This window comes from Triturus cristatus, chromosome 11 (assembly GCF_964204655.1).
Source record: "Triturus cristatus chromosome 11, aTriCri1.1, whole genome shotgun sequence".
Lineage (NCBI taxonomy): Eukaryota > Metazoa > Chordata > Amphibia > Caudata > Salamandridae > Triturus > Triturus cristatus.
The window spans coordinates 1,118,583,686-1,118,605,652 of NC_140594.1; the positions used below are offsets into that span (position 1 = coordinate 1,118,583,686).

Here is a 21,967-nt window from a genome sequence, read left to right on the forward strand (position 1 = left end):
TTGACACTGGCGCATTGCGGCGCTGTTCTTTGCAGCTCCAGCTGCTTACTATATGATGACTCTAAGCTCACATTCAAGCTTTCTTAATGGTCATCACAGTTGCTCCTCATCTACGGTGCCTCGGTACCAGTCTGTGCAGCTGGACGAAAGAACTTTGCACAAGACACCCAGGACACAAGGTACTGAACTTGGTCCTGTATCCGCACCATGCTCCATTGCAGTCAGCCTAAACTTGTGACCACTGCAACCAGATACCTGGCAATCTGTCAGAGTGACAAGGATATTATCCTGAAAAAGTACCACAAAAACAGCACAATCAAAGTGGAAAATGCAGGGCTTCAGATCACTCCAGACCACATATCAGTTGTCCAACACAAAATGGCATCATTCACAGCAGTTAACAAGTGACTGATAGATGCCAGCCTGCAATATATGCAGCTCTTTCAGGCCAGACTCACAATTATAGTGCAAGACAAGGTTCTCTCCTTTGAGAGCCCACAGGTGTCCTGGCTCTGTGCAGAAGAATTATAGAAAGGAGACAACTGCTGACCCAGACCCCCTTCCTGCATCCTGAGTGCATAAGGCACAAAAGAAACAAAACTCTGACAGAATTGACTGCACCAAGTCGCCCTTCTAAATGCCACACGGAAACAGAAATGAGTGTCAATAGCAGCAGTGAGCACCTGACTTGGGACTGAATAGCCACATTCTGACTCTGAATTGAGAGTGCAAGGAATCCACTCAGATCTCATGCACATTGAGGCTGACGCTACCCCACCAATTACCTTAACACCAAACAGAGGAACTGCGCACTCATGAACATGAAGGCTGCAGGTGACTTTTAATAGTACACGGCCACTGAAGGGCAAGGCCTTGACTGCGCGCAGCCCTCCCCCTTGTACTCTTGGCTCTGTTTGACCAATATCTGATTGAACATACAGGTTTGACTGTTGGATAGTGGACAGTTTTAATGGGGTATTGGAGTTCAGGGTTTTTTGTTTTGGATTTTTCAGAGCTGCTTTGCAACCATGCAGCTGGGGGCCGCCAGTGGGTACTGGATGGCTGGTTTCCTGCTGGACTGGAAAAGCATTTCAAGGTGGGGTGTATACTTAAGCATCAGCTGCTCACAAAGTGTATATGCAAGTTAGGGTCACCAAGCTAAATTTTGATTAGTTATATGACATGGCAGGTGCATGAGCGTGGGCATGTACCTAAAGCTCAAGGCTCAGGTCCTTTAAACAGTGCAGAGGTGCTAATATAGCTCTTATTCAAGAGACACATTTATCCCACCAAGAAATATATGAATCACATTGTAAATGGCGAAGACAACTTTTTACAACAGGTTTTTCTTCATACACTATAGGAGCCCCAAGACATGGAATCTATTTTGTTAGTGTAGAAACACACATAGATAAGAAGAGTAGATTCATCTTGGTTACAGGGCACTCAGACAGCAGGGACGTGATGTCATGTGGTATAGTTGTTCCAAAAATATAACCTGCTAAGTTCTTGGCTGCGCTATCCCTTCTGCTATCTAAATAGCCACAAGTTTCAGTGCTGCTAGGCGAAGATTAGAATTGCTTCTTGGATACTGTTTTGGACCGTTCACACTTCCCATTCCCAACACACAAGCAAGTAGATCAGGATAGCATATGCAATGGTGGATGGCACAATGGGCATTAATGAATGCATGGCACAGATTGCACCTTGGGCAACATGACTACTCTTTCTACAGTCCAGTACATAACCTAACATAAGTTAGCTTAGACCAGATTCTGTGAACTACCAGGATGCAATATGATACAACCTACATGGAATACGAGAACAGAACAATTCCTGACCACAATCTACTGATCCTATGCAATACATGGGTTGCATAATGCACAGAAATTCCAAATTGGAGGTTACAAAGCACCACTTTAGAAGAAGGAGCCTTCATCAAAACAATTATAAGAGCCTGCAGATGATATTTTTAGGAAACCAAGAGTACACTTCAGACTCGTTAGTGGAACGGGAGACCATTAAAGTGGCCATTAGTGATGGTTGTATTAAAGAAGTGGTTGGGGATTGCAAAATCTTAGTGAAGGAGCTAAATATACTTGAATAAACATTAAAGAATTTGGAGTGGGCACGCCATAGCATTGAGGTAATTGACATAGTCTCAGTGATGAAAGGGAGAAAAATGCAACCATACACATTCACACGAAAGGCGATTAGTCAGGTGGCATCCTGGCCTGGTTAACCATAGCTGAGTTGAAATATCATCTGGTGGCCTCCATCTATACCCTAATCAAATTAATAAAGTGTTTGCAGACTACTACATCATGTTACATAGTAAATCAGACACAGCCTTTCCAGCTGAGATTGCTGCCTAACTGGATAAGTTAACAATTAACACTATTACCCCTGAGCAGGCACAGGCAATAAACCTCACAATTAATGTGCAGTATATAAAGGAATTAATCTAGAAAACAGCACCAGGAATAACTCTGGGATCTGATGTCCTGATTGGTGAATCCAAATGCAGTCTACCCTGCTTGCCCCACATCTCTTACAGATGTACCAAACAGCCCCAGAAAAAGATTTTCTTCAAAAGTCCTAGAAGCCCTAATAATATCACTTCCCAATCCTGGTAACACAAAACAAAAAGCAGAACATTTTACAGACCCCTGTTTATACTAAACATGAATTACCAGATCCTTAACACAATTTTGGCATGCAGACCGATGGTTTACCCATCCTTAATGTAACATCTGCATTCATGTATCCTCTAGGCTGAAGAAGCCAGGACTTAACTTTAAGAGTCAGTATTTTTCTGCGTCGGCCCTGGAGACATTTGAATGGCCTTGTGATGTAATCACACAACCAAGAATTACGTGTTGTTTTCTAACTGCTCTGGAACTTATTGCCAGCAGGCAGTTTTCTTCTTGCAGTGGCTTAGTTGCTCATATTTGCTCATTATTTAGCTTTTACAAATCCCATCTTCCACTACTGGAGGGCTAGCACTGATCCATTGTTAGCAGATTTGTTGTCTAGCTATCAATGGTAAGTAGACCATCAACTTGATTTCATTCTGGTCCAATCTTGCCATGTCTGTTAGGTTTACACCAAATAATATTGAAGGAGGGTTTACCCCAAACTACTGTTTAATGGCTGTTGTTATTTTCTTACTTACTTACCCTAGCACAATCTGAGGGCAGGACAAACATTTAAAGCAAACATAAGTTCATTGTCCACTTTTAAAGCACTGCAATTCTTGCAAGGCTTGTCATACGGTTCGGCTAGTTTTACCAGCCTACTGAGTGCTCAACAGTACATCCTGTATAAAGTAAAAAGATGATTCCTCTTAAGGTTAGCAGAGCTAAGAGTGTTAATAGATACTTGCAGTGTTCTCTCATATCGTCACTCAACAAGTATCCCTTCCAGATTTGGTATGAGGCTGATCTTTTTTTGTCTTCCACCCATGCAAGTAATTGTACTATATGGCAATTTCCTTATCTTGATTAATTTGAAGTGTGTAGTGCTGTTGCCAAGTTTATATCTTCACAATCTTTGAACCATGTACTAAGTAGTAACTTTTAAATATTTCAGTTTAGAAAAGTTCCAATTTGTTTTAGTACATAAGCCATCCAAGAGACCAGTCCATTTTTGTCCAAAAAGGTCACCCCTACTGATTAAGGTTCTTGACTATAGGGGCAGAGCTTGGCCACCAACAAAGATGGCTGCCTGATGCCAAGTCTCCTGGTCGCTGCAGACTGCGGGACAGGATCTTGGCCTGCCCGGGTGGCATTCACATATCAAAATACTCGGAATGGAGTGTGGATCCCCTGGGAAGCTCCGTGATACATCCAGTGGCATCCTGTGCAGTGGGACTGAGGAGCACAAGGTCCGGTGTGACTTCTCCCCTCCCCCAGCCTGTCGGCTCCCTTCCATCAATGCCACAGGGACTCAACATCCTTTTAAGGGGGAACTGCAACTGTGAGGCATTCTGATCCTGGGTGAAGAATCAAACCCATTGGCATCCTGCTGCTGCCCGCGGGGAGAACCTACATCTTCTGGTTATCTTTTGACTCTACCTTCTTCCCACAAAAGAAACCCTTTTGGCCCTTGCCTAGCACTCACCAGCCTATGCTGAGCATGCTCCTTCCTGGGGGTCATGTTTGCCGCCCAAGCATCCATTAGCAATACCCTTTGGTCCTGCTCGGGCAGTCAACCATTTTTTCCCTGCTCTGTGGCACATACTACTGGGGGCAGGGATAAACTTGAATAGGACCCCCCCGTCTCATTGAGAATTTGCCCTGATTAACCATCACAGGCCTGGGACCCTCCTCAAGCACTCCTACCTGCCAGTTGTCTGCCTCAATCCTGCCAGTCCTTGTGAATCTGGCCTAACTTCTCTCTACTCTGCAGTGAAAGACCTTATATCTGCCTTGCGGGACACCCCCAGACTGGCAGTACTGGGACCCCCAGTACTGGTCCTAAGAACTTGAGAGGTTTGACCCAACAAGGGGGGTAGAGAGGGGCCCAGGTTTAGGCCCTGTTCCCACGCACGATCCCATGGACCCCCTACTATTGACTGTGACCACCGCCCATGGCATCCTGGAAGGTGATCTGCCAGCTGCTCTTTACTGAGATCGTGTCCCAACACAAAACACCTGCTCCATCACCGCCAAAGTGCCCAGATGACCTGATGGAATGCATTCTACTCAACATTACTGCTGTAAGCCACAGGCTACATCATCCACTTCATCACTGACACAAAGTCCATCAAAACAGAGAGTGGGGCACCCCAGGGATGTCTGAATGCAATTGATACCCACCTTACTGCATTTGAATCCCAAACAACAGTCAGATTTCTTGGAACCTGAACTCGCCTAAGACACAATATCACCTTCCTGGAGAAAAGAAGCCAGAGAGACATTTTTCAGCTTCCATGAGAAAGTAGAGCAGGACAATGTAGGAGGATTTTTATGTGGGTTACTACCATGCCTCTTAGGTCTGACCTTCACCCCAGCTCACCCCTGCAGATCCAACGGTTCCTGTTGTAAAACGTTCTATTTTTCTAACATTAAAATATGTTGTCGCTGCTGGCATCACTGCAGTGTGTGTTCCTAGGAATGGCTAATATTCCTGTGTTAGCATGTACACATGTACCAAAAATGCGAAATCTATATATAATTGCAATACATGAAACACAGACCTGGATGATTTTGTGAAATGTAATAAAATCTTTTTCATTCTAAAAAACAACAAAGTGCATGTCATTTTTGGAGACAAGTTGTGATTGTTATTTAAGAAAACTAACAAAGAGCAGAGCAGCAAACAATTTAAATGTAGTGAAAAAGAAACAAAATATTAAAATGGGCACAACATGATTAAGGTGGGATAAAAAAGGAAGAAAAATGTTGATTTGTGACAAAATGTAAACAAATTAACTTTCAAACACAGAATTGACTAACATTATGCACGAGATCTTTAAGGGTTCAGCTAAAATTATTTAGAGAACATGTCTAAAATAACAATTATCTTTAAAAGGCAAATGCGTTGAAAGAATTGCCCCAAGTGTCCCTGTTGCAGTTTCACAGGAAGAAATGACTTGCACCTCTTGGTCGTGGTTGTGCTGGGATTGTCTACCACTGGTCCTGATGACCAGTCCCTCCAATGGGTGACTGTTGGCTGAACAGGTGCAGGGTTAGAGGTGATGGCAGGTGGCTCTTGGGGTTACAGTGTCTCCCTCTCTGTGGAAAAGGTTGGTGTATGTTCAATTGATGTGGTGGGTCCACAGAAAGGGGTAGATGACTCACAAATAGTCCTGCATGTGCCCCCAAACCCATCCTGTACCACCTCAGCCAATGAGCACATGACAGATATTTGCCTCTCAATGAAGTCATTGTGCTCCCTCTGCTTAATGTCACCCATGAGCTCTTTTTTTTAATCTCTGCAGAGATCTATGACCTGGCCCATCTGTTGTCGATACCGGAAGGCTGCTCCGATGATGTTTCGGCCAATAGCTTCCCTACATTTATGGGTATCATTGGTCTCACTCTGCTGTCAAAATGTTGACCTTCCTCTGCCCACACTGCCCTGTGGCCTTGGCAGGTGTTGCACCATCACACTGGTCCTGGATCTCCTGAAGTGAAGTTGTTGGTGTTGAAGTTGTAGCTGCCAAAACAGGAGCCAGGACTGTGGTGCGCACTGCTGATGTAGATTGTGATGTTGGGCCACAGGGAGCAGTGATGAGTACTGGCTGTAGCAGAGGGGGAGACATAAGAGGGGTGGTACAAGTGGAGGTAGGCAGCTTGACGAGACACACCTGATGAATCAGGCTGCCCCTCACTTGGATCAGGACCAGTAGGAGTTAGGTCCTTAATGAGGGCTTCTGCAGCTGTTGAACAGTGGTTGGAGTTGGAGGTGTAGTTTTAGGACCTTATGCTCTGGGAGCTGGTCCCACATTATGATATGGCATGAGTATAAGTGTGATGATAAGTCTCAATCTTTTCACACTCATGATAAATATTTACAAAATCTGAAAGTTGAACACATGGATAAACAATGCTGCTTTTTTGGCTGTTCGGGGACAGCAGAGTTACATAGACCTTTCACTATATCTTCAATTTACACTTCTTCAGTCAGACTTAGAATCACACACTTTTCATAAGTATAATGAAGTAATATGGTCAGTATTTCTATCACATCACACTTGAAAATGATCTACCTAGAGTGATATCCAGTCCTTTATCAATTCAATTCAATTCAAGTAAGCTTTATTTGGCAATACATGCCACAAAAGCATAGTACATAGAATAGTATTAAAAAGAATAAACAGTGAATTTAAAAACATGATCTAATAATCTTCAAAAAAAACAACAATTTAACCTCACACATTTAAAATAAAAAAAAAGTTCTTAAGGTAAAACCTATCCAGTCTTTTATCATGTTGAGCTACCTTAATACACCAGATGTAGTCTTTGTTATTTTTATATTTGAAAACAACACCATATTCCTTTGAAATGTATATGACATGTCTTGTATCTGGATGCAATCACATATAAATATTTCAGATTGTTAAATACACAATAGGCCCCAGGGTACACATATAAATACAATAGTTCCACATTGGGAGTGTGGCATGCCAAATAGAAGTAGCACTCCTTAAACTATGTATACTTTGAAGGTGTGCACATGGATTTTTGAAGAATATGACACGTGAAAAGAGGGAGAGGTGTGGCGCCACGGCCAGGGCGACTGACGCTGGACGCTGGGGATCACGGTTCGCTCCCTGGCTCCGGCGGCAGGGGTCTGCCCAGCACCATGCGACTCTGGGCAATAGCTCGCTTAATCTTCCCAACGGCCCCCAGCGCCGAGGTACCCCTTCGGGGGTGATTCGTGCGCTATACAAGTACTGGATTTTATTTATTTATTTTATTTTATGTATGCCCGAGTGCAAGATATGGTATAATGAGAGTGACACATCATATGAAGTTATATTATCTATTTGAAAGCATTATGTCAGTACTAAATAATGACCACCAATGGGGTAGCGGGTATTGATTACTCCATTCAAGAATTATTCTATGTAGGTTATTGTGAGATAGAAATGGCTGTTTAAAATTGCTACAGCAAACAAATGATGGAAGGAATGCTGACAATGCAAACATTCTCCCCCAGTCAAAAGATCTAGGTTAAATCCATTGTTCTTTTGCCCACTACACCACCCCAGTTTGGACCCAGCCATATGCAAATCCGCCTTGACCCTGTGCCCCCAGACCGAACTGCCATGCCAGGTCCTCCCTGGACCGGAAAGAAGCATCCTGGGACCAGTTTCAGGGTATGTCACCATTCTACAGCCAGGCTAGCTTGAGTCCAGTGGCGCAGTGAGCAAGGGGACCTAAGTCTGGGCATACCCATCCCACTTAGGGCAAAATGTGTTACAGCAAACAAATGCTGTTTAAAACTGCACCTACAGGCTGTTATGGCAGTCCTGAGACTTGTTTAAAGGGCTACTTAAGAGGGTGTCACAATAACTAGTAGTTTTTAAGTTACAGTCCTTGGTTACATGTAGTAGTATTACCTCACTAGGGACTTACAAGTCAATTAAATGTGCAGTTGCGTGTCTGCCAATTTCACCAGGTTTAAAAGCTAGAGCACAATCAGTTTATTACTGATTAGCTATGATATTATGCACAGAGTCCTAAGATCTAAGTAAAACGGTTTCAGAAAACAGTAGGATGGTGGGAAAACGTTTTGGGATAACCCTGAAGAGAGGGCCAAGTCCAACAGTGTGTAATGACTTAATAATCTCCTTGCTTATACAAAGTAATTGTTACTTCTGATGTGTACAAGGGCCATACAAAGAAAATACCATGCATTTTCTTACTTTATATGTATGTGCAGGGAAAATAAGATTACACAGAATGGTTACTTGTTAACTCAGTATGACAAATATATGCATGAAGTACATGGCTGAATTGATAACACTCTGAAAAGGAAATGAGGTTAATAGATGTGAAGACAATATATTTTAGTATGACCGGTGGGCTCCACAAGCACTTACATGACATTTTGCAGTACCTTTATGGAAAATATGTAGCTTAGAATCACAATTTCGGAAATGACAAGACACAATTCCATCTAGTATACTGCAAGGTTAAAAATAAAAAGTTGCTGTCTAATATACTGTGCTTATACTAGCCTGTTTTCCTTCCTACGGGGATTCCTGCAAAGCCTTCAGTGTGTAGGATCCTGTACGTACACCCTTTCTTCCCCAGGCACGTTTTAAAATGCCTGGAAGAACCACCAGTAGTCTGCTAAGCAGTTAGGTGGGCTTTGGAAGCCAGGGAGCTTTCTCTCCCCTGCAGATCATCAAAGTGCTTCCGGATTTCCTACTGTGAATGCCTGATGTTTAATACAGCATTCATTCTTGAGATAATTCTATTCCACATTTGTCTTTTCTGAGTAATAGTTGTACTTTGGACAAGGGCTCCAAACAAGTGTGGCTATGCCCAAATGATGTCATCCACCATAACTGTCAATTTTGTGTCTGTGAAACTGGGGTTTCCTCTACCAGACATAGCTTAAAAGTAAAACTCGAGAAAAATAAGGGAAACAAACCTACTGTAGGGTAAATTGAAACACAAAAATAGGGAAAACAAAGTAGAGTGGCAAACTGGTTGCTTCTGAGAAAGGCAAAGGATCATGTTCTGGCGTGTGCAAGGTTATTGTAGTGTGCTCTGCAGGTGTGATTATTTAGGACATTACTAGGTGCATGACTTATGCGCCCGTCTTTAAGACAAAACCCTATACCACAGCATATTGGGTCAGTAACCTCTTTACTCTGACAGAGCACCACTACAAGCCCTCTCTGATGATGGACATATATCAATTTGGTGGCCAGAATAACGAAATGCCAAGGCCAACAGAGTGGTATCCGACAGCACAGGATTATTAGCTGTCTGTGTGGTGGAACAGCTAATTTGGCAGATCTACCTCAGCGGTTTCCCTATTCAGTATATACATCAGAAGGAAGGTATTCTGCTCGGCCGATGGATGGATTTAAATCCCTGTTGCAGTGGATAGATGGTCTGACCACCAACATACAAATCAGGCCGTAAGTTTGAAGATAGAAATCTTTACTGAGTGAAGGTGCCAAACTACCGGCTGGCGAAGTCCTTCATTGAGTGCAAATTTTTTGACCATTCTGAGCTTTCCCTCTGGAAGTCAACAGCTTCACCAGGAGTTTATCAAACAGCCATCCGGCCTCCAGGAGCCCTTCTTGTCCACAGCCTGCTGCCACTCCCTGCTGGGGATTTTTGACTTCCATTTCAGAGACTAATTCAGAAGATAAAATATCCAGCGGGGACAAACCTGGCTGCTGTATTTGACCCGCGCTCCATTGCAATTGGCCTTGAAATGGGCCTAGTTCCCAGTCAAACTCAGCCAGATGACCAGGGTCGATGCATAAAACTTTTGAAGATATCTTTACTTAAAACTTTACAAGATAAAGGATTTTTATTATATGTCAATTTGTTCATTAAATTATTCTCTATTTTTATAAATTGGAGTGTGATTTTTATTATTTTCTGTGTTTGGATTTTTGTCTGTTTTTATTCTTCTAAATGCTTTATATATTTTCTATTGTTATGCCTGTCTGCTCTCTGTCATAGCCATCAGTGGTTGAGCTCAGGTTTAAATTACTTAAACCTTTACTGGACCTAGCAAGAATTGTGCCATTATTACTTATGATGGAATATCATCCACCCAAACTATTAATCCACATTTCCAGAAAAGTAATGTAAAACATAATATTACAATATTATATAAAATACAATTAAAACAATAACAATGGCATTCACTTAAACTGTTTAATAATTGAGCTGATGTACAAATTAACAATTAAGTAAACAACAAAATATGGCAATAACAATTAATTAACTTGTGTAATTAATTTAATTAATTGTGATTATCAATCAATAAATTAAACTACATGAAAATTAGTTATAAATCAAAATTAACCAATTACACTTTAATGAACTTCTTTCCCAAATCCTCCACAAACCCCAAAACATGCTACTTACTGTATTTTCAATTTCTAAATAATTAAATTAAAAACAACGTACAAATTATAAACTGCACCCAAAAACATAAATAGAAATATTATTATAATACTAAAACTGCATAATGATACATAAATTCATAAAAAACAATAATTTACTCAGCTATATAAAATCAAACAATATTGTATACAACAACATTTTTACATAAGATTTGTGTATTACAGTATGTTTTCTATGTTATTTTGGTTTTGTGCTAACTCTACTCTCACTGGTATAAGTAGTTTGCAATGTCCAATATGGCTCTGTTCGATGCTTGGCTTGGTGCCTGAGTTTGTTTTTTACCTGTTTTCTGTTAGGAATGATTTGGCAGCCTGAGGGTCTGTCAAAACATTCTATGCTATTCTATTCTCCTAGATTTATAGAGCGCCTGGCTACCCAGAAGGGCTTCCAGTGCTAACAGGACAACTATCATGCAGAACCTACTCAAAAAGTTTAGTTTTCTAAATTGCAGTTCTGATTCCATTAGTCTCATTTGTAGAGGGACAGAGTTCCAAAGTCTTTACTTTGTCATCTCACATAATCCTTAGGGTTGTGGGGTACAGCATTGCTAATGTGAGACTCATTACTTGCAGTGTTTTATTTATTTTTGAGAAATTGTTGCATACCCCTTCCATTGATAGTTTAAAGACTGGGTAAAATTATTCTGGGGAGTCTTGGAATCCCTCTGATCTTGCACTAATCTCAATACTGTGCCTCTGTCTTTATAGTTGTGTATTGACACAATTATTGGGCTCAGTGGGGTACCAGGTACTGGCCTTGAAGCAAATGACTTAAGTTCTTTTTGGGTGATAAAGACCTGAAAAAAGGACTCTTGGCCAAAAAGGTAAATGATCATGGTATCAATTAATGTCTAGAAGTTCCCTGTGTTCTTTGACTATTCCTACAGTTAATAGTTATTTCTTCAGGAACTTATTTGGTGTCTATTGTTGCCTCTAATAGAATCCAGCATTTTATCCATTATCAAGAGTTTCTCACTTTGGGTAACAGAGTCATCTGATATTTCAGATAAAGACTTCTAACTGCAGATTCCTCAACATGTGAATTTACCCAAGCACTAAATTTGATCCAGAGACTTTCAATAGTAATTCCCTCACGTGTGAGTAGGTGGCATTGTGCAGTTCCACATCAGATACATCGCGCTCTGGATGTGACATCAAGGCCGCTATATCTGCTCCACCTCGGAGAGCCGATGTTGGTTCCTTTCAGCACCTTCTGAAGTGAATTCCCAGCTATTTGATTCCTATGAACACTGACAAAGATTTCTTTCCAACGAATTTTTTTCCAGCGTGCATCATGTTGTCTTCTAAAATGTCAGGCTTTAAGCATTGAAGGGATTGCAGCCATCAGACGTTGGTGACAGACAACCACAATGTCTGTCCCTGGTGCTTCGGCTCCAGGCAAAACTCGACGTTATGAGACTGCTAAGCCAAGATTAACACAAAGGCTATCCTTGAAGGCAAATAAGCTGCTGCAGAACTTCAAAGTCAAAGAAGGCCCAGTCTTGGTCAAATATAAGGCGCAGATGTATTCTCACTCCCAAGGACAGTCTTGCGCAAAGTCACACAGTTCACGTAAGTCTAAGAGAAGTAAAAAACATAGGATGGCAAAATACGGTTCCTCCTTGCCTCGCCATTCCCTCCACTCAAATACCTCCAGGCCACTGAGTTGGTCTCCTCAACTGCTCCATAAGCTCAAGTAGGCTTTAGAAACCATCCTTAATACACCACCCGATTCCTCTGGAGTGTCTTTGGGCCCCATTGATCTGAAGTGACCTCCAGGCAGATTGCCACCTGTGGATCCTTTCCAACACTGACTTTCCCACTTGACCTAGTATCAAAGCTTGCCCCTCTCTTGACCCAGGCTCCCCTAAATCCAATTCTGACGTTACGTCTGACACGGCCTTCTGAGACACCTCGGGTCTTGATGCCGGGTCCGACGTACACGAATAGGGACAGTGAGTGAATAGTTTTATCAGACTCTGAAGGTTGGAATCCTCCTCCCACGAGGCGACAGCCTTCTCAACTTTACTCCCACTTTGACCCCAAAATCTCACATTAACAGGTTGATTCTGATGATGACTGTGATAAGGGCACTCCCTGTGATAGCAAAAACATTTTCCCAGACTTCCACGATGACAGTAGGCTAGACACTTCACCAGACATTGGTTTATCCCCCTGAACATAACTATGGCAACAAGGGAATCCAACCTCTTTGCAACAGATAGAAGGAGAGCAGCAGAAGTGTTGCATGTCACCCTGCCTACTGCAGTGGTGAAAACAAATGTCTTGATAGAGGTGTTTAAACCTGAGAAAACAAATCAGGAACTTGTCTGCCCTTTAATTGCACCACTAATGGAGAGTTTGGTGGTGAAAGCATCCACAATTTGCTTCAACCCCAATGCCTTGCCAACATCACCATGTAATTGGGAATCACAGCAAATGGAGACATTCACCAAAAAGATGCTTTTTCCTGTTGTCTTGCAGTTAGGTGCATTAATACAGCTTGCCTCCTGGGCAGATACTTGCAGGCATTGCGGGAGAGAGTTTTTGATATCTTTCCAGGTGCCTCACATGACATCTGTCGAACTCTACAGTGCCTCATCACAGATGGCCAGGATGTGGTGAAATATTCCATTCGTTCAGCCCTGGAAACACCGCCTGTCCAGGGAAGGGCAGCTGGAACCAGCATGGTGCTATGGTGCCATGCCTGGATCCAATCCATAGGCTTCTCCAATGATGTTCAACAGTCCTTAATGGACATGCCCTAGGCTGTTTGGAGCAAAGTAAGACTCAGACTTAGAAAGTTTCAGTGAGCGCAAAGCCACTACTTGCGCTCTAGGTCTAACCCTGCCGATTCACCAGACATCCCTAACCACTTTGCCCCTTTTGAGGCTTTGAAAGGGGATACCAGTAGAGGTGGCGTCAGTATGGGCCTCAGCACCAATGGGCCTTTCCATCCTTTTGGGGAAAGATCAGGAATCAGTCCAATATCATCCAGGATATCAGGGGCAATGATGTATCCAAACCCTGGCTCCCTCTCTCACAGCTGACCCTAAAGTGCTTTAATTTATTTTGACAGCTCATGATTGCCCGATGGGAGGACATATCACTATTTACCTTATGCAACCAATGGATGCTGCAAATTGAGAAACACATTTACTTCCTACCCTTTCTGTGTCATCCCCAGCACAACAACACCTCCAGAGATCACAACTGGCCGTTATTCCTGTTATTTCCTGGTTCCGAACAAAGGACAGAAGCCTTTGCCCCATCCTCAATCATTGTCCTCAGAATACTTACTCTGTACCCAAGTCATATCTGCCCTGGACCCAGGAGACTGGATGGTAGTATTGGATTAGCAGGATACCTATTTGCACTATTCCGTTCTGCACTTCCACAAGTGTTACCTCTGGTTTTAGGTAGGGTAGGAGCACAGAAATTCTCTGTGTTCCCCTTTGGCCTTACCAGTGTACACCTTGGGTATTCAGGAAGGTGACGGTGGACCCATCTATGGACGTTGACAACACAACTTCCTATACTTTGACGACTTGCTACTGAAGATGGGTTTATCTCAAACGTTGTTGACATTGTTGGGTTTCTACATCAACATGCTGAAGTCACACCTTACTCCTTCACAGCCATTCCCATTTATCCAGGCCATCTTGCATTTGGTGCTCTTCTGAGCCTTCCATTCACTTTAGCGAGAACAGACCCTTAGGGCCATGATCCTGATGTTTCAACCCTTGACGTGGGTCTTGGTGAGACTGGCTCTGGGCTTCTGGGCCTCTTTGGATCATGCATTCTGCTTGTATACCACACCAGAAGAGATGTACAGACTCTGCAGTGGGATATGAAGTTCCAGTGGGCCCAGCACCAAGGAGACCTGTCAGACTCCATCCAGGTGTTGAAGGAGAATGAGTAAGACTTGTATTGGTGGCTGCTAGACCGCAAGAGGACATGCATCAGTCCCCAATCCCTACCCCTCCCAGAGCTTACAGTTAAACAGATGAATCATTACTGGGTTTGAGATGTCATTTGGGGAAAGTGGAGATTGGAGGACTCTGGTCACCAGTGAAGACTCACCTTTATATCAACATGCAGGCGCTACAAGTGATTCACTTGGTGCTGAAGGAGTTCCTCCCTACTATCAAAGAGGAACAGGTACAGGTGCACACAGACAACATGACCCCCATTTTGTACTGCTACAAACAAAGCGGTGTCAGGTGGGGGGTCCTGTATCATGAGGCTCTATACCTCCGGGAATGGCTGAATAGTCAAAACATCTCACCGACATCTCCATGATAGCCCAAATACAGGATCTTTAAACACCAGGGCAGACAAACTCAGCTGACGGTGCCCAGAGCATCATGAATGGCAGTTGCTCTCTGACGTGACCCAGGGCATCTTCCTACTGTGGGGAGAGCCCTGGCTTGATCTATTCATAACTGCAGAGAATATGCTGTGGGAAAAAAGAGATTGTTTTTACCACAAAAGGCATTACCGAAGTTGAGTACCTTGTTCATCCAAGATTCTTCTTTAAGCCAACCCTATTCTTATTTAGACGTTTGAAGAACCAGTCTACTCAGTGAGTCTATTTTGTCATCTGAGCTCCTCAGGCTACCACTTATTTCCTTGAGTATGTGTTTCAGTTTCTTTTCTTTGCTTTACTGACAATAGCTCTCTTGTTATCTTCTTGTGGGCTGCTGTCTCTGTCCAAAGCCCATCCTGCTCTCCTAAAGCCAGATCAGAATTTTGCTGCCTTGTGGTAAGCCATGTGCTATTAATTTATGTTCATTATGTGTTGCTATGTTTCCTTGTGGGTGGGCTGAGTCAATCAATCACAGCATTTATAGAGCGCGCTACTCACCCGGGAGGGTCTCAAGGCGCTGGGGGGGGTATGTTACTGCTCGAACAGCCAGGTCTTGAGCTGTTTCCTGAAGGAGAGATGGTCCTCGGTTCGCCGAAGGTGGGTGGGGAGGGTGTTCCAGGTCTTGGCTGCCAGGTAGGAGAAGGATCTTCCTCCGGCGGTGGCTCTGCGGATGCGTGGTACGGTGGCGAGCGTGTGGCTGGTTGATCGTAGCTGGCGGGCGGGCGTGTAGAAGGTCATGCGGTCATTGAGGTACTTGGGGCCCAGATCGTGGAGAGCCTTGTGTGCTTGGGTCAGGAGTCTGAACGTGATTCTCTTGCTGATGGGGAGCCAGTGCAGGTCTCTCAGGTGTCCGGTGATGTAGCTGTGTCGGGGAATGTCCAGGATGAGTCATGCGGAGGCGTTCTGGATGCGCTGGAGTCTTTTTTGAAGTTTGGCCATGGTTCCGGCGTAGAGGGTGTTCCCGTAGTCCAGACGGCTGGTGACAAGTGCCTGGGTGACGGTCTTCCTGGTTTCGGTGGGGATCCATCTGAAGATCTTGCGGAGCATGCGCAGGGTGTTGAAGCATGAAGATGAGACGGCGTTGACTTGTCTGGTCATTGACAGGGAGGAGTCCAGGATGAAGCCCAGGTTGCGTGCGTGGTCCGTTGGCATGGGGGCGGTGCCCAGGGCCGGGGGCCACCAGGTGTTGTCCCAGGCGGAGGGTGATGATCCCAGAATGAGGACTTCCGTCTTGTCTGAGTTCAGTTTAAGGCGGCTGCTCCTCATCCAGTCGGTGACGTCTTTCATCCCTTGGTGTAGGTTGGCTCTGGCGGTGGTGGGGTCGTTGGTGAGGGAGAGGATCAGCTGGGTGTTGTCGGCGTAGGAGATGATGTTGAGGTCATGTTGGCGAGCGATGGCTGCGAGGGGGCTCATGTAGACGTTGAAGAGGGTTGGACTGAGTGAAGATCCTTGTGGTACGCCGCAGATGACTTCGGTGGCCTCGGATCTGAACGGGGGGAGGCGGACTCTCTGGGTTCTTCCGGCGAGGAACGAGATGATCCACTCCAGTGCTTTCTCTCGAATTCTGATGTTGCTGAGGCACTTCACTAGGGTGCGGTGGCAGACTGTGTCGAACGCCGCAGAGAGGTCCAAGAGGATGAGGGCCGCTGTTTCCCCGTTGTCGATCAGGGTTCTGATGTCGTCGGTGGCTGCGATTAGGGCGGTCTCGGTGCTGTGGTTGGCCCGAAACCCGGACTGCAAGGGGTCGAGGGATACATTTGTCTCGAGGAAGGCGGCCAGCTGTCTGTTGACGGTCTTCTTGATGACTTTGGCCGGAAAGGGAAGGAGCGAGATGGGACGGTAGTTCTTGAGGTCGGTGGGGTCCGCTGTTGGTTTCTTCAGGAGGGCGGTTAGCTCGGCGTGCTTCCAGCTCTCCGGGAAGGTGGCGGTGTGGAAGGAGGAGTTGATGATGTCCCGGAGATGGGGTGCGATGATGGCGTCGGCTTTGTTGAAGACGTGGTGTGGGCAGGGGTCGGTTGGTGATCCGGAGTGGATGGAGTTCATCGTGCAGGTGGTGTCTTCGGTGTTGATCGGGGTCCAGTTGCAGAGGGTGGTGGTGGCGGGCGTTGGTTCGGCGGTGGGGTGCGTGGTCTGTGCGTCGAAGCTGTTGTGTATGTCTGCGATCTTGCTGTGGAAGAACGAGACGAGTGAGTCGCAGAGGTCTTGCGAGGGAGTGATGTTGTTGTTTCCGGCGCTGGGGTTGGAGAACTCTTTGACGATGCTGAAGAGTTCCTTGCTGTCGTGGGCGTTGTTGTTCAGTCGTTCTTTGAGTGCCGACTTCTTGGTGGCGTGGATCAGCTGGTGGTGTTTGCGGGTGGCGTGCTTGAGGGTGGCGTGCTTGAGGGCGGTCCTGTTGTCTGTGGTCTGGTCGAGCCGCCAGGCTTTCTCGAGGGTGCGGCAGTTCTTCTTGCATTCCTTGAGTTCGTAGGTGAACCAGGGGGTTTTCTTGCTGCTGGTTCTGCTGGGAGGGTTCTTTAGTGGTGCGAGGTCGTTGGCGCAGGCGGTCAGCCACTTGGCGAGGTTGCTGGCTGCTTCGTTTGGGTCCGCTGTGTAGGTGGGTGTGTTCTGGCTGAGGGAGGCGGTGAGCTGCTCGGTGGTGATCTTGCTCCAGCTCCGGCGGGGAACCTGTTGCGGGTGGTGGTGGGTCGCAGTTTTCCTGAAGCTGAAGTGGACGCAGCTGTGGTCGGTCCAGTGGAGTCTGGTGGCGTGGCTGAAGGAGATGTGCTTGCTGGATGAGAAGACGGGGTCAAGAGTGTGGCCGGCGTAGTGGGTGGGAGTGTTCACCAGTTGCTTGAGTCCGAGGTTGGCGAGGTTGTCCAGCAGGGCGGTGGTGTCAGCCAAACTGTCAGTGTTACATTGTGTCTAGAACTCCATCATTTTACTCTCTGTGAGCAGTGATGCTGCATGTATAGTTCTATTGCTTTGCACTCATGATAGATTGACTTTTTCAGTATTTATATGGTAGATTCATCCATACACTCTCTCTGGGTAACTGTATTTGCCCTGGGTCCCTGATTAGCATTCTGTTTGTTCTTGGTTCCTTTCTTGTGCATAACACAGTCACCCACAATGATTCAACAGCTTGTCCCCATGTAGTCACCTATCTGGCCAAGTCAGCTCAGAGCGGCGTGTGTGTAATAGGAATACTAGGCCTACTTGTAACATTGTATCTTTGTCCACCATATATACCCTTTCGGCCTCTGCCTCATGGAGGGATGCACAACCTTATTGGTGGGTCTTAATTGCTTATTGTCTTTGTCTTTCATATATAGGTCTAAATATTTATGGTTTCACTGGTTCTTTGCCCCATATGATTAGCATCACCATAGTATATCATTCTTAAGCCTTCCTTTTGGTTTCAGAACATCCTCCCCAATTCAACTACACTACTTCATCGTTACCTGAATGCCTTTGTAGTGGTGTCAGCTCCCCCTGGGTAAGGCAATCGACTGAATGATCATCCTGTGCAGGCCACACCTGGTGCTTCGCTGCAGCACATTCGCAAGAGTCTTTAGCTTAGTTGGTCCTCTGATTGGGAATGTACCTCTGATGCTCCTTGCTTCCCTGCAACATCCCCATTGCACACCTAGTCCTGTAAGTTTTGTAATACAGTCACATCTTTTGTTGTGCATTTTATGGCAAGACCAGTTCCACCTTCTTGCTTGGCGCAGGCCTGCCGCCCTCAGTGTATGTCACTAATGGCCACAGTGATGTATTTTGTCACTTTCATATTTTTCTTTGTAGCAAACAGTGCTGCTCTTGGATTTGTGATTTCTGTCTTTTGATTGCAGAATCTAAGGATGATTTTCTCTGATTGTTCGAGGTGGCTTTGAGAGCCTTATTACTCACTAACCCACCTTGGTGCTCTGCTGGATTGACCACCATGCTGGGCCGGTTGAGTGTATATTCTGACAACCCACTCTGAAATACTTCTCACTTGTGAAGGTAGGTATGTCCTTGGGATCTCTGACAAGGTGGCATCTGGGAGTTGGATGGACCTCTTCTCGGAAGTTACTGACTTTTCCCATGCATAGACGCAGATGTAAATTTTTCAATAGAGCAAGACTATTCAATCAAGGTTTCAGATCAGTAAGTCTCTTCCAGGGAGGTGTGTTCTTTAACAGGAACTCCATATATCAGTAGGAACTTTGGTTCATATTGTTGCAACACTACAGGCTTGTTTCTCCGAGCTTCTGGCTTCTTTAAACCAAAAATCGGCCATGGATTCTCTCCATGCCTTCCAGTTTGTATTTCCTGTTACACTTATATCCTTGACTTTCTCTGACTTGCCAGTTTAGTCATCAATGATTATGTTCAACCCATGTATACTCAGCTTTGTGGCTACAGTCCAGTACTGACAAGCCTTAATATATTACCTTGGGAATAGGCCCAGTCAAAAGGACTAATACCCTTAAATGTATGTTGCCTACATACGCAGCCTTTTTCATGGGGTATGTTTCTGTAATCAGTTTAACTGATGGGACAGAAGGTATGTCTTCTAGAAGGGGTTACTCTTACTTCATGATTTCTAGGCATTGGCATGTCCAAATATTTCTCCTACCTCTGATCCTGCAAGTGTTCTAGTCAACCATCCTATATATTAACAAGGTTCAATAAGTTTTCATTGAAAAGTCCAATATACTGGAATGGTGCTGAATATATGCAGAGTTTGCAGGGACATCAATTAAAGAATGTCTATTTAATGCGAAAAACCTTTGTATCCAGTTGTACTCATGTATGCAGCCTGACCCAACATTGCTCAAACTCTTACAAGACTAATCTATAGCTTCTTTTTGTCAATGAAATGTCTTTCTGTTTGGCTTGCCTATTGCTAATAACACTCTTCTGATGGTGTGGGTCTCTTGTTGGCAATCTAAGATTTCACAAAGTCAGTGTGCAGTCGGCCACCAGAATAGACTCACTGCACACTGGCACAGACCAGGCAGAGTTTTCACAGTTTAGATTAGGAATTGCCATACCACAGTCTACTCACCTGAATTCCCAGGACTTATGCGGAAGTGAAGATCTTTCACCACTTCTCCCCGAGGTTAATCCTTAGCATCAGAAGAGACAACTGACACTAACAACTGACCCTCTGGCATGAAATTGGTGGAGCAGGAACAGGAGGCCTTTAATTGCTCAGCAGAGTATAACTATTCAGCATATGTACATATAAAAATATTACACCAGAAACAAGGACAGCAGGAGATGGAGGACTTTGCTCAGCAGTGCATGTTGTGTAACAAAAATACCAGGCACATGTACTTCATTAAACAGACTTGTTTACATTGCATACAAGCTAAATAGCAGAGCATACCTTTTAAATTAAACACTCAGGAGAGCATGCAAAATAAAGTAAAATAGCAGAGTACATGGCACCAGCCTAATTTGAAAATGGTGATGACAACTGGGAACATACAACCCAAGTAGACTGGGGTATGACATGTACCAATATTTGCAAACACAGTATTTTATTATTTAAAAGCCATGTAACAATACCTACCCTTTGCAGTTTCCATCAGCACTACGAGCAGTGACTGTTGCGTGGAAGACTAATATGGACATGATCTCCATGCTAACACCTATCTTACAATAACTGCAGACACACAGAAAGTCATCCACCATCAGCAACACCTGTGTAAGAAGGCATCTGGCTTTCAGAAGCATGGGCTTACAAAAAATAATCTAACCTTGTATTACCAGGCAGCACCTTAATCCAGTGTCTACATGCCGGGTATGTCTTAAATCAGTTTGAACATTGTTCTTATGTGTTCTTTCTCATTTTCTGTATTCTCCTTTCTTTTATAGATCGTTATGCTCTGGCTACAATCTGGACTTCTCTGAGGGGATCTGGTCAACTAGTTGTGGTAGCATCAGGACTGCTGGGGTCTTGAGTTTTATAATCTAGTATTAAACGAGGGATTTTTACCTTATTGCCTCCTTCACAACTACAAACATCACTGGGACTTACCCACCTTTGCCCGTTGAGGACAGTGTGTTGTATGATTGTCCTCCTTGTTTGTTCTTTTACTTGTTATATTGGGAGTCTGCACAGTGGTAACTGTGTGGGAGAATTTAGTGATGTATAATGTCAGAATATTTCTATTCGTAAAGCCAAGTTAAGCTTAAGTTTAACCTTACGAGTTTGGACACAGTAGAACAAAAAAGAACACCAATAGAGTTATTAATGTGGAAATGGCTGGCGTTATTTCCCCATCTCAAAATTGAATTGGACGTTTGCAGTGTCTCTTTTGATAGTATTGGTTTAAGACAGGAAATGGTTGATGCTTGAGTGTTGATAGGTTTGGATACTTTCCAACCTAAGTATGTTTATATTATTATGTACATATAAAACAATAAAAACGTTTGAAGTCAAAACACAATTTGTTTGTACATCTTTTATCCTCTGCTACGAACACCTTTCATTGTGCAGGGGGCACATGAGCATATACCTAGGCACTGACCCATAGAGGGCAGGGTTCTCCCCACTAATTCCTGGAAAGGGCATACCCCTCCTTTCTGTTGTACCTTTTAATGTTAAACTAGGATGTTGCAATTTCCTGAAAGAAGCATGAGCAGACTCTGCTCATCCACTCCCATCCATCCATTATTGTAGACAAGTTCAATGAAATGGTTAAGATCAACCTGAAATAGGTGGTATAATAAGGAAGCATATCATATTTTTGTATATGGTAGTAAAGATTTATCTCTGCAATTAGCGGATGGAATTCTTAAAAGGATTGGTCACAATGATACTTCATTGATTTAATTAATTTTTTATAAACTGTTTTAAAGTTGAAGAATATTACATTTGTATAAAATGTATATATGTGTCTGATTATACTTGTTATTTTGTGATGTGCATTGTACACAGCAGAAAATAATCCAAGGTCTAGCTACAAAACTACTGCCTGGCTTAGCAAATAGAATAGTAAGGCATACAGAAG

The 21,967-nt window shown here is 44.1% G+C and overlaps 1 protein-coding gene across 1 annotated transcript in view; it reads right to left on the reverse strand.

Moving 5' to 3' along the window:
• LOC146786144 (cytochrome P450 2J4-like) overlaps nucleotides 1–21,967 on the reverse strand; it is a 215,413-nt gene that overhangs the window by 116,830 nt on the left and 76,616 nt on the right. The gene's annotated exons all lie outside the window — the stretch shown is intronic.